Here is an 11207-nt window from a genome sequence, read left to right as displayed (position 1 = left end):
TTCCAAGATTCTATTTCGCATTTATTGCACGTTCTTGTATTATTTAGTTGTTTACTTGCACAATTGATTGCCATGGAATTATATATGTTTTAATTGTGTGATTGTGCATGTTATGTGTTAATTGTGATAGATTTGTCAAATGCATAAACTTGGTGGTGAAACTGTGAAATTGTTTGAGATGGTGTACTATTGTAAGATATAGTAATTCAGGGTGTAAAGAGTTATTAGTGAAACTTAAATCATACTTAACCCTAATCCCTTTTCACTAATCATTTGCACACAAACCAAAACACGTACTTGCAATTCTCTGATTCTCTGGCAATCATCATCACCAAGATATTCATCACTTTTGATTCCTCTCCTTCTCTAGAATCATCCAAGGTAATTGTGTTATCATTTGTTTATTAATCGTTTGATTGTTAGCAATGCTTAATTCTTGTAATGCTTGTAAACCCTAGTCTCCACATGATGCTTCTGTGTTTTTGATTGATGTTGATTGTTGTGTTATGAAGATGATTAGTCATATAATCAATTGCTTGATGATTTTGATGCGTGAGATGTAGACACAGTGATTATTGTTTTGATCAGTGTAATGCAAACGTATGAATTTAGGGTTTCCTGTTCGTATGATAGCAAGAACGTAACTGTTACGATCTCAATTGAATAAAACATTCGTATGACTTTTTGTTGTCTGAGCTTTGTGAACGAATGGTATGGTCCGAGTTTTATGACCACATCACCTAGCCCGAGTTTCTAAAGAAGTAGATGTCCGAGTTTCTGATATGTTTTACTGGGTCCGAAGTTTATGTATAGATATAACATGCCACCCGAGTTTTTAAATCATTCATAAAAGGGTCCGAGGTTGTTAAGGGTTGATGTCCGAGTGTTAATGAGTCTTGAAGTCCGACTTTATATGTATATCATGGTCCGAGGTTCTTATTCATGGTGGCCCGAGTTTTGGGGTGTAGAACACCCTGTCCGAGTTTTAGTCCATCCACACATGTAGTCCGAGTTTCAAGCATAGAAACCCCCCCCCCCACTTAGTCCGAGCTTTAAGCATTAAAGCTTTGTGTCCGAGTTTAAAGGAGAAGCTCACATGGTCCGAGTTTGAGAAGCTGACATGGTCCGAGTTTGAGAAGCTCACATGGTCCGAGTTTTCTTAGCATAAGTCCGAGTTCTTTTGGTGAGAGTCTTGGCCCGAGTTCTTTCTGTATGGTAATTACTATACGACTTTTAAAGTAGTAATGCATAACCTGAGTTTTTAAAGTGTTTCGGCCCAACTGATAACCCTGTTGATTTGTAACTCTATTAGTTATTAGTTATGTAATTTATGCATGAGACTTCGTTAATCATGTAATTATTAAACATGTCAGTATGTTACGTGTGTATGATAACTCTGATTAATACTAAACAATTATGTTTCGTATGGTTCGAATAAATTGAAGTAAGCCTTTATGTGAAACGTGGATTGTATGATTATGATTAATTGACGTATAATGCATGTTATCAACGGTCGAACATACTCTGTGGTATAAATTGTATGCGAAACATTACGAACATGAACTGATCAAGTATACGTGCTTAATATAGGATTTGATTGAGTAATTTCTAGCACATAGTTAATCATACCGAGCAAACCAAGGTGAGTTCACACCCTTACTAAGGCATGGGATTCCCAAGAGCTTGGGAATGGGATTGAAGGAATAAGGTTGAATAGATTCGTACTGACACTAATACTAGACTACCATACCACTGTCCTCGGTTGTGCAGGTCACATACTTATGCTATTCACTGTCCTCGGTTGTGCAGGACACATACTTACAATCTACGTAGACTTATACTTACTACTATCCTCGGTTGTGAAGGATACTTATACTTACTACTATCCTCGGTTGTGAAGGATACCTATACATACTACTATCCTCGGTTGTGAAGGATACTCATACCAAATTACTATCCTCGGATGTGAAGGATACTTATACTTATTACTATCCTCGGATGTGAAGGATACTTATACTTATTCCTATCCTCGGTTGTGAAGGATACTTATGGTTACGAGTAGTCTAGTGGTTATACAACATGGGAAGCCCCCACCAATAGAACGTACTATCGGCCCAGTAGAGCCACCTGTTACAAACGAACTTACTATTACGCAATTACTTTCTGTGAACTCGCTCAACTAGTTGTTGATCCTCTGTTACATGCCTTGCAGGTCGTTAGGTATATGGAGCTTGCACATGGAGGAGCTGGTCGTTGTGGGCTTAGATCGTGACAATCCTGTCAAACACTTTTGATATTTGATACTTGTTTACGATGGGTTTTATTTATACGCTTCCGCTAAACAAAGATAACTTTCTTATGATTTGGAACACCTTTCATATGGGTTTGGTTTAAATGACAATTACTTTTATTATATGTGTTGTTCTGTATGATTGGTGGCTTGATCCTGGTCAGTCACGCTCCCAAGCGGTGATACTCCGCGGGTGGATTTTGGGGGTGTGACAATATGAGGGATTCGTAGTAGGATATTCAAAAAGGTACTATCTTAAATCCTTAATGAACTTCTACGTTGTAGTTAAGTCCCTTGGATTATAAAGTACTATTCCAAGGTTTAAGGACAATATGTGTCGATTTAGTTGAAGAGATTGGTTCGACAATCTAGTTAAAGACATCCTACATCGATGTAGTTAAATACTCCCCGTGGGTAGTTTAGTTAAATAGATCATTCATTGATCTAAGTTAAACAGATTGGTTCGACATTCTAGTTGAATATATCATGCGTTGATATAGTTAAAAAGGCCCTCGGGTGGTCTAGTTAAAGAGATCCTACGTCGATCTAAGTTAAATAGATTGGTTCGACAATCTAGTTAAAGGCATCCTACGTTGATGTAGTTAAATATTTCTCTTGGGTAGTTTAGCTGAAGAGAATATTCGTTTGATATTTTTCCCATACACATTATGAAATGAACTGTGCGGACTGTGCAAGGAAGTACGTAATTATGGAGGCCTACATAATTATGGAATTCAGTGCATAGAAACCACAGGAAGTTTTGTCATGTGTTAAGACCTACAGTGACAAGAGTAATTATACGGGAGAGGTCTTGGATTTTGACCAATGTCATTTATCCTTACACTCCCCAATTCTGATTTCAAGCACACACAAGTTTCCTATGATAACTCTTCATGGGAAACGTTCTCCTGCCGTAGTTCGAAACTCCATGTTTTGTTACTACAAGGACTTCACTTTGTGGGTTGAAATTTTCGCTAAGGATCCTAACATGGCCCGGAGTTTTACCTAAGGGGTCAATGGATTTGTCTGAAAGCGAAACCGTCACAGCTGTCTTCGCAAGTTTCCTCTAAAACTAAATTTCGGGACGAAATTTCCTAAAGTAGGGGAGACTGTGGCACCTGTGTCACTTCAACCATCAAACAAACGCCAAACCAATGAAATATTGTATTTCATACTTTGGACATGTATAAATATGTGTATCGTTTGCACATATCAACTCTTGTTCGATTTCAAGCTCTAAATCGCTTTCTGGAAGGTTATACACGTACTGATGCGTAAATATAATCAGTTTAATGCAACGAACACTCTGTAATAGTGAAATAGGCTTAACATACCTTAAATAACCTTTACATAACTTAGAAGTAAGTTTTGAAGGCTTTGGTATGGCAAAATCAAGTTAAATCGCTTACAGGGACTAAAGTTGACAAACTGCTAAAGTATGCCAATTTGAACTGTAACGGACATTCCGGAACATGACCATAAGTTAAACATACCATAAATATCCTTTACATAGCTTAGAAATAGGCTTTGAGGTGTTCGATGTGCTAAAATAAACTTTTGGGTCATTCAGGGACTAAAAGTGACAAAAAGTGCATAAGTTTGCACTTTCGCGCATAACTTACGTTCTGAATACATCCGGACGTCCAAAAATTTATGTAAGCATCCTTATATTATGCCTTAGTGTTTGTCATGAGAAAAATCCATTCATCGCGTCTTTTGGATCATTTTTCGCGCTTATGCGCATTCCGTCGTAATTAACCGAACATCGCGATCGTATGGACAAACGAACCAACATCCGACATATTTTTGAGCATGTTTCATGTCCAAAATGTTTAGGCATCATTTTAGGGCCTTAAAGTTGGCTTTACGGGCCTTAGAAGTGTCGGAAATGGCTTAAACATGCAACAGGGACCAAAACTGCCAATTCTGAAACTTGGTGCAGATCAGACATAGCCAGGCGGCTCGCCTGAGTTTTGTTTGATCCTGATGCGGGCCGCATGGCACCTTCAGTAACAGAATTTTTGTTTTTTCTTGCAACTTGGCCTTTCAAACCCACCAAAGGGCAATGCCCTTTCACCATTCCAACAGCTAAGGGCCATTTTGAGTCACCATAACAATTTGACAAGTGTATGTTTAAGATCGTGGCCCGATATTCAAGAAACGATTCTAACGGCTCTACTTTTCCTATAAATCTCCCCCCCCCATTCTTGCAAAAACCCACACAATCTGATTAAGAGCTCTAAGTTGGAACCTTTGTTTCATACCTGAGCCATTTTGATCTAGATTAGCATTCGGGGACCCTCCGTAAGTATTCTTTCGTTCTTTTATTCGCTTTTTGAGTCCGAAAGTCAAAAGTTCATAACGTGAGCGTGATCACGAAGGTTATGGTCCGTAGTGACTATACCCACTGATTACCACGTTATTTAGGCTCAGTGACGAGTCGTAGTTTCGGCCAAAATACGCATTTTTGCGTGTTTTGTAACCAAACTACTCGTGAGTATCAAAGCCTTTTGTTTTGATGCCAAACCTGTTTTCTAAACTTAGTTAAGCATGTTCTAACATGCTTAGCTCGTCACTTTTAGTATAGTGCTTATATAGGGTCGTAAGGTAAGCGATCTAAACCATCGCTTATACTTTCGAACCCGACCCATTTGGTCGATCATTAGGGTCCGACCAAACACATTAGGTGACCATAGCTATAACCTTCCGAGGTTATACCTTATGGCCACGATGTTAGGCGTTCCAAACGCGTTCTACGCGAACGACGCGTTAAGGTAGCATAAGCTACCTAAACGGGTCGTGATGGGCCGTAAGCACTTAGGTTAGGTTTCATTTTAGTATGTAGGATTTGGTAAACCATATTACACGAGTTTCCATACTCGTTTGGTTTACGAACCCGCATACTATCCGATCCTTCCGATTTTGGTCCGGTATATTAATATAGCTACCTATTAGGTGTCGTTTGATATCCCGTGATCTCTAGCATTGTGTGTTTATTACACAAGGAATTCAAAGCAATCTCAGGTGAGTACATTGAACCCCTCTTTTACTGTTTTCTAAACTGTTTTGGGGTGAAACATATGTGCCTATCTGTTACATTCATGCTTTTAATGTTTTCACATCATATGCCTGCTATGTTGTTAGTACATTATAGTACACGATTTCATTACATTTCATGCTATGTATGCCCATTGTGTGCGTAGTTAGTACATTGATTTACATTACATTCCTGTTGCATATGTTTACTCAGCATATGGACACATTGATTTACATAAACATTTCTGTTGCATATGTTTACTCAACATATGGACACATTGATTTACATGTACATTTCTGTTGCATATGTTTACTCAGCATATGGACACATTGATTTACATGAACATTTCTGCTTCGTATGTTTACTTAGCATACTTAGTACAATTGTTTACATCACATGCCTTCATTTTGTTATGACATTTGGTTTGTTTAACATGGGACAAAACATTCATTAACATTGATCACGCCGTTCGTTAGTAGGTAGTGGTACCATAGGAATTGATAACTCCCGTTCCTGAAATCCTGGGTTTGATAGGATTGTAAGGAATGACCGAATTCGATATACATAACTTACATAAACCTTTAATTTGTTTAAGGGTTTATCGCCACAGTCTCAAGGCTTGGATGTATGCATAGTTTACAATACCGCATAAATGTTTATATCAGTAGAGCATGCATTGTTCCACGAAACATAACGTTGATTTAAACCATGTTTTACTTCAACGCCCTGTTTTGTGCATTTTACATATGGTTTAAGTTGATACATCTCACTTACCATACAAGATATATTTTGAGTACACATTACATTATCTACATTGAACATAAACATTTTGACATTGATATACATACTTGGTGGTTTACATTGAACATAGACATTTCGACATGGTTTACACAGTAACACTTGACAATGGATTTATACATGAACAATTTACATGGTGGTTGGTTTTGGGTTAATGGTTAGAGTAACGAGATGTGTGTAATATGATACAAACATGGTGGATACGCCGCTGGTACTTCCTATATATAAATGCTTGTATAATATTACATATCGTAGCGTTATCTAAGTCATTTCAGTTTAGACACATTACATTTTACACAAATAACATACTTTTCACAAGACATTATTTTTACAAACAACTTATCTTATTCAACTCATTTTACTTGGTTATTCATTTAACCATACAGTGTTCTCTTATTTATACATATCATCTGATCTTATCGTTTTTCAAATGATTTACAAGACAAAGCAAATTACAAGGTTCATGACTAAACATTTTCTCAAACATAAGTCATGAATTCCGTTTTCACAAAACCAATGTATCTCACAGGCATTTTTATGCTGACGTACCTATTTTCACATGTGTTTTCAGGAGATGATGCATAGGACTTATCAAGATATACTTAGGCGGACCTGTGCCTTAGTGACTTAAAACGAGACAAGAACTAGTTAATTTATGTTATGTACTATTTGGTTCTTGTCTAAACAATGTAAACTTTCATGTTTGATCAATAAAACGGAACTTCAATTGCCATGGATTTGAAACAATTAATTCTGTTACAACACTCCCCGACATTTCCGCCACGTTTGGTATGTTCTACGTGGTCGGGGTGTGACAAGTGCCTAAAACTCACATAAATTGCTGAATTCAGCAAAATTCAGCATTTAAACAACTTAATATCATGCAGAAATATGGTTAAATAGTCCAGGATGCTTTCCTAAGTGTCGGGAATCAAAACTGTCACGAAAGGTAACATAAAGCACACTAAAATGCATAGTTTAGCACCTTAACGAACCGGTAACCAGCCGAACAACCGGACACTACCCGAAACACCAAATTTTCACTAGAAGCATAGTTTTATCATTACCAAGCTAGTTATGGTCCCCGAACATCATAACACACTATATAATTACATAACAACTAAACACCTAACTAAAACACTTGGATTTCAACCATTAAACCTAACTTACCATTGAAACTCAACTAACCCCCCCCCCCCCATCTCATGGTTACAAGGTGGCCCCTAAACCTTGACTTTCTTTGATTATTATAATAGATTATGCCTCCATCTTTTTATAACATATCATCCATTAGATGTAATGTAGTTGGAAGATTATAAAGATCATCATTGTCACACCCCGACCACGAAGAACATACAAATCGTGGCGGAAACATCGGGGAGTGTTGTAACAGAATTTATTGTTTCAAATCCACGGCAAATGAAGTTTCGTTTTATTAATCAAATATGAAAGTATACATTGTTTAAAGAAGAACCAAAGAGTACATAACATAAATTAACTAGTTCTTGTCTCGTTTTAAGTCACTAAGGCACAGGTCCGCCTAAGTATGTCTTGATAAGTCTTATGCATCATCTCCTGAAAACACATGTGAAAATAGGTACGTCAGCATAAAAATGCCTGTGAGATACATAGGTTTTGTGAAAACAGAATTCATGACTTATGCTTGAGAAATGTTTAGTCATGAACCTTGTAATTTGCTTTGTCTTGTAAATCATTTGAAGAACGGTAAGATCAGATGATATGTATAAATAAGAGAATAATGTATGGTTAACTGAATAACCAGGTAAAATGAGTTTGTATAAGATAAGTTGTTTGTAAATCAAGGTCTTGTGAAAAGTGTGTTATTTGTATAAAATGTTATATGTCTCAAATTGAAATGATTCAAATAACGCTACGATATGTAATACCACACAAACACTTATATATAGGAAGTACCAGTGGCGTATCCACCATGCTTGTATCATATTACACACGCCTCGTTACTTAGATCACTTACTCAAACCAAACCATCAAGATAAAATGTTTAACAATTGTAGAAATGTTTATGTATAGTCAAATGTCTATTGTCAAATGTAAATCATGTCAACAGATACAACTGGTTCACACGGTTCAAAGGTTACGAACGGTTCAAAATGTAGTATAATGTGTTCATATGCTGGATGAGCATATGCAACAGAAATGCAATGTGAAACAATGTACTAAGTATGCACACAATGGGCGTACGTAGCATGAAATGTATTGTAAAGTGATGTACTAAGTATGCACACAATGGGCGTACATAGTATGAAATGTATTGTAGAGTGATGTACTAAGTATGCACACAATGGGCGTACATAGTATGAAATGTGTTGTAGAGTGATGTACTAAGTATGCACACAATGGGCGTACATAGCATAAACACAATGAAATCATGTACTATATATGTACTAACGAACATAGCAGGTATATGATGTGGAAACATGGAAAGCATGAAAGTAACAAGTAGGCACATGTGTTTCACCCCAAAATGTTTGGAAAACAGTAAAAGAGGGGTTTATGTACTCACATAGACACCTTGAAAGCATTTGAAAGATGGGGTTCTATGTACTCACCTGAGATTGCTTTGAAGTCCTTGTGTAATAATCACACAATGCTAGAGATCACGGAATAACAAACGGCACCTAATATAGGTAACTATGTTAATATACCAGACCTAAATCGGAGGATTGGATAGGATGCGGGTTCGTAAACCAAACGAGTATGGAGACTCGTGTAATATGGTTTAACAAAGCTCATATGCTAAAGTGAAACCTAACATAAGTGCTTACGACCCATTACGACCCGTTTTAGGTAGCTTATGCCACCTTAACGCGTCGTTCGCGTAAAACTCGTTTGGAACGCCTAACATCGTGACCATAAGGTATAACCTCGGAAGGTTATTCCCTATACAACTATGGTCACCTAATGTGTTTGGTCGGATTCTAAAGATCGACCAAATGGGTCGGGTTCGAAAGTATAAGGGATTGTTTAGATCGCTTACCTTACGACCCTATATAAGCACTATACTAAAAATGACGAGCTAAGCATGATAGAACATGCTTAACTAAGTTTAGAAAACAGGTTTGGTATCAAAACAAATGGTTTTGATACCCACGAGTAGTTTGGTTACAAAATACGCAAGAATGCGCATTTTGGCCGAAACTACGACTCGTCACTGAGCCTAGATAACGTGGTAATGAGTAGGTATAGTCACTACGGACTATAACCATCGTGATCACGCTCACGTTATGAAGTTCCAACGAACTTCGTGTTGACCATAAGCTGGTCAACGCAGAAAGTCAAACAAAGTTTGACTTTAGCACTAGAAAGCAATTAAAAGAACGAAAGAACACTTATGAAGGGTCTCCGAAAGCTAAACTTGATCCAGGAGCTCAGGTATGAAGCAATGGCATCAACTTAGAGCTCTTTGATTAGTTTTGTGGGTTTTAACACAAATAGGGGGGTATTTATAGGAAAAGCAAAACCGTTAGGATCGTTTCTTGAAAAACGTGATCGAATCTCGTGCGTACACTTGTCAAGATGTTGTGGTATCATATAGTGACCCTAACTCCAGAGATTGTGAAAGGGCATTGCCCTTTGGAGTGATTGAAAGGCCAAAATCATCAAAAAAACGAGTTTCTGCATCTGCAGGGCTCACGCGGCCCGCGTCAGGATATGCACAAAACTCAGGCGGGCCGCCTGGCCTTGTCTGATCAGCACAACTTTCAGAAATGACAGTTTTAGTCCCTGTTGCATATTTAAGCCATTTCCAACACTTCTAAGGCCCGTAAAGCCAACTTTAAGGCCCTAAAATGATGTCTAAACATTGTGGACATGAAACATGCTCAAAAATATGTCGGATATTGGTTCGTTTGGCCGTACGATCGCGATGTTCGGTTAATTACGACGGAATGCGCATAAGCACGAAAAATGATCCAAATTGCGCGACGAAGGGATTTTTCTCATGCCAAACACTAAGGCATAAGGATGCTTACATAAATTTTTGGATGTCCGGATGTATTCAGAACGTAAGTTATGCGCGAAAGTGCAAACTTGTGCACTTTTTGACACTTTTAGCCCCTAAATGATCCAAAAGTTTGTTTTAGCATACCAAACCCCTCAAAGCCTATTTCTAAGCTATGTAAAGGATATTTATGGTATGTTTAACTTATGGACATGTTCCGGAATGTTCTTTACAGTTCAAACTGGCATACTTTCGTAGTTTGTCAAGTTTAGTCCCTGTAAGCGAATTAACTTGTTTTTGCCATGCCAAAGCCTTCAAAACTTATTTCTAAGTTTTGTAAAGGTTATTTAAGGTATGTTAAGTATATGTTGATGTTCCGGAGTATTTGTCGCATTAAAACTGAGTACGTTTACGCACCAGTTTGCGTACAATTCTCTAGAAAGCGATATAAAGTTTGAAATTGAACAAGAATTGATATGTGCAAAAGATACACATATCTATACAAGATCACGAGTATGAAATACAATATTTCATCGGCTTGGTATTTGTTTGATGGTCGCGGTGACACAGGTGTCACAGTCTCCCCTACTTTAGGAAATTTCATCCCGAAATTTATTCGTAGGAGTCTATTTGTGCCTCTGCCAAATAACCATCAGCGATATGCAAGGCAGTATCCTGTCATTTCCTTAACGGTCATTCTTCAGAAACGAAAATGAACATTTTCCTCGACGAGTATTCTTCAGAAATGGGAATGACGGAATAAGCAAACGAATGTTCATTTCCTCCACGGACAAGTCTTCAGAATCGAAAATGAACTAACGGAGTCATTTTCAACGGTTGCTTCATCAGAGTTGGAAATGAAGGATTACACAACGGATATTCATTTCCTCAACGGGTAAATCTTCAGAAACGAAAATGAACTAACGGAGTCATTTTCAACGGTTGCTTCCTCAGAGTTGGAAATGAAGGATTACACAACGGATATTCATTTCCTCAACGGGTAAATCTTCAGAAACGAAAATGAACTAACGGAGTCATTTTCAACGGTTGCTTCCTCAGAGTTGGAAATGAAGGATTACACAACGGATATTCATTTCCTC

Source organism: Helianthus annuus, chromosome 9, assembly GCF_002127325.2.
Source record: "Helianthus annuus cultivar XRQ/B chromosome 9, HanXRQr2.0-SUNRISE, whole genome shotgun sequence".
Taxonomy (NCBI): domain Eukaryota; kingdom Viridiplantae; phylum Streptophyta; class Magnoliopsida; order Asterales; family Asteraceae; genus Helianthus; species Helianthus annuus.
Note: the sequence above shows the minus strand (reverse complement) of the source record.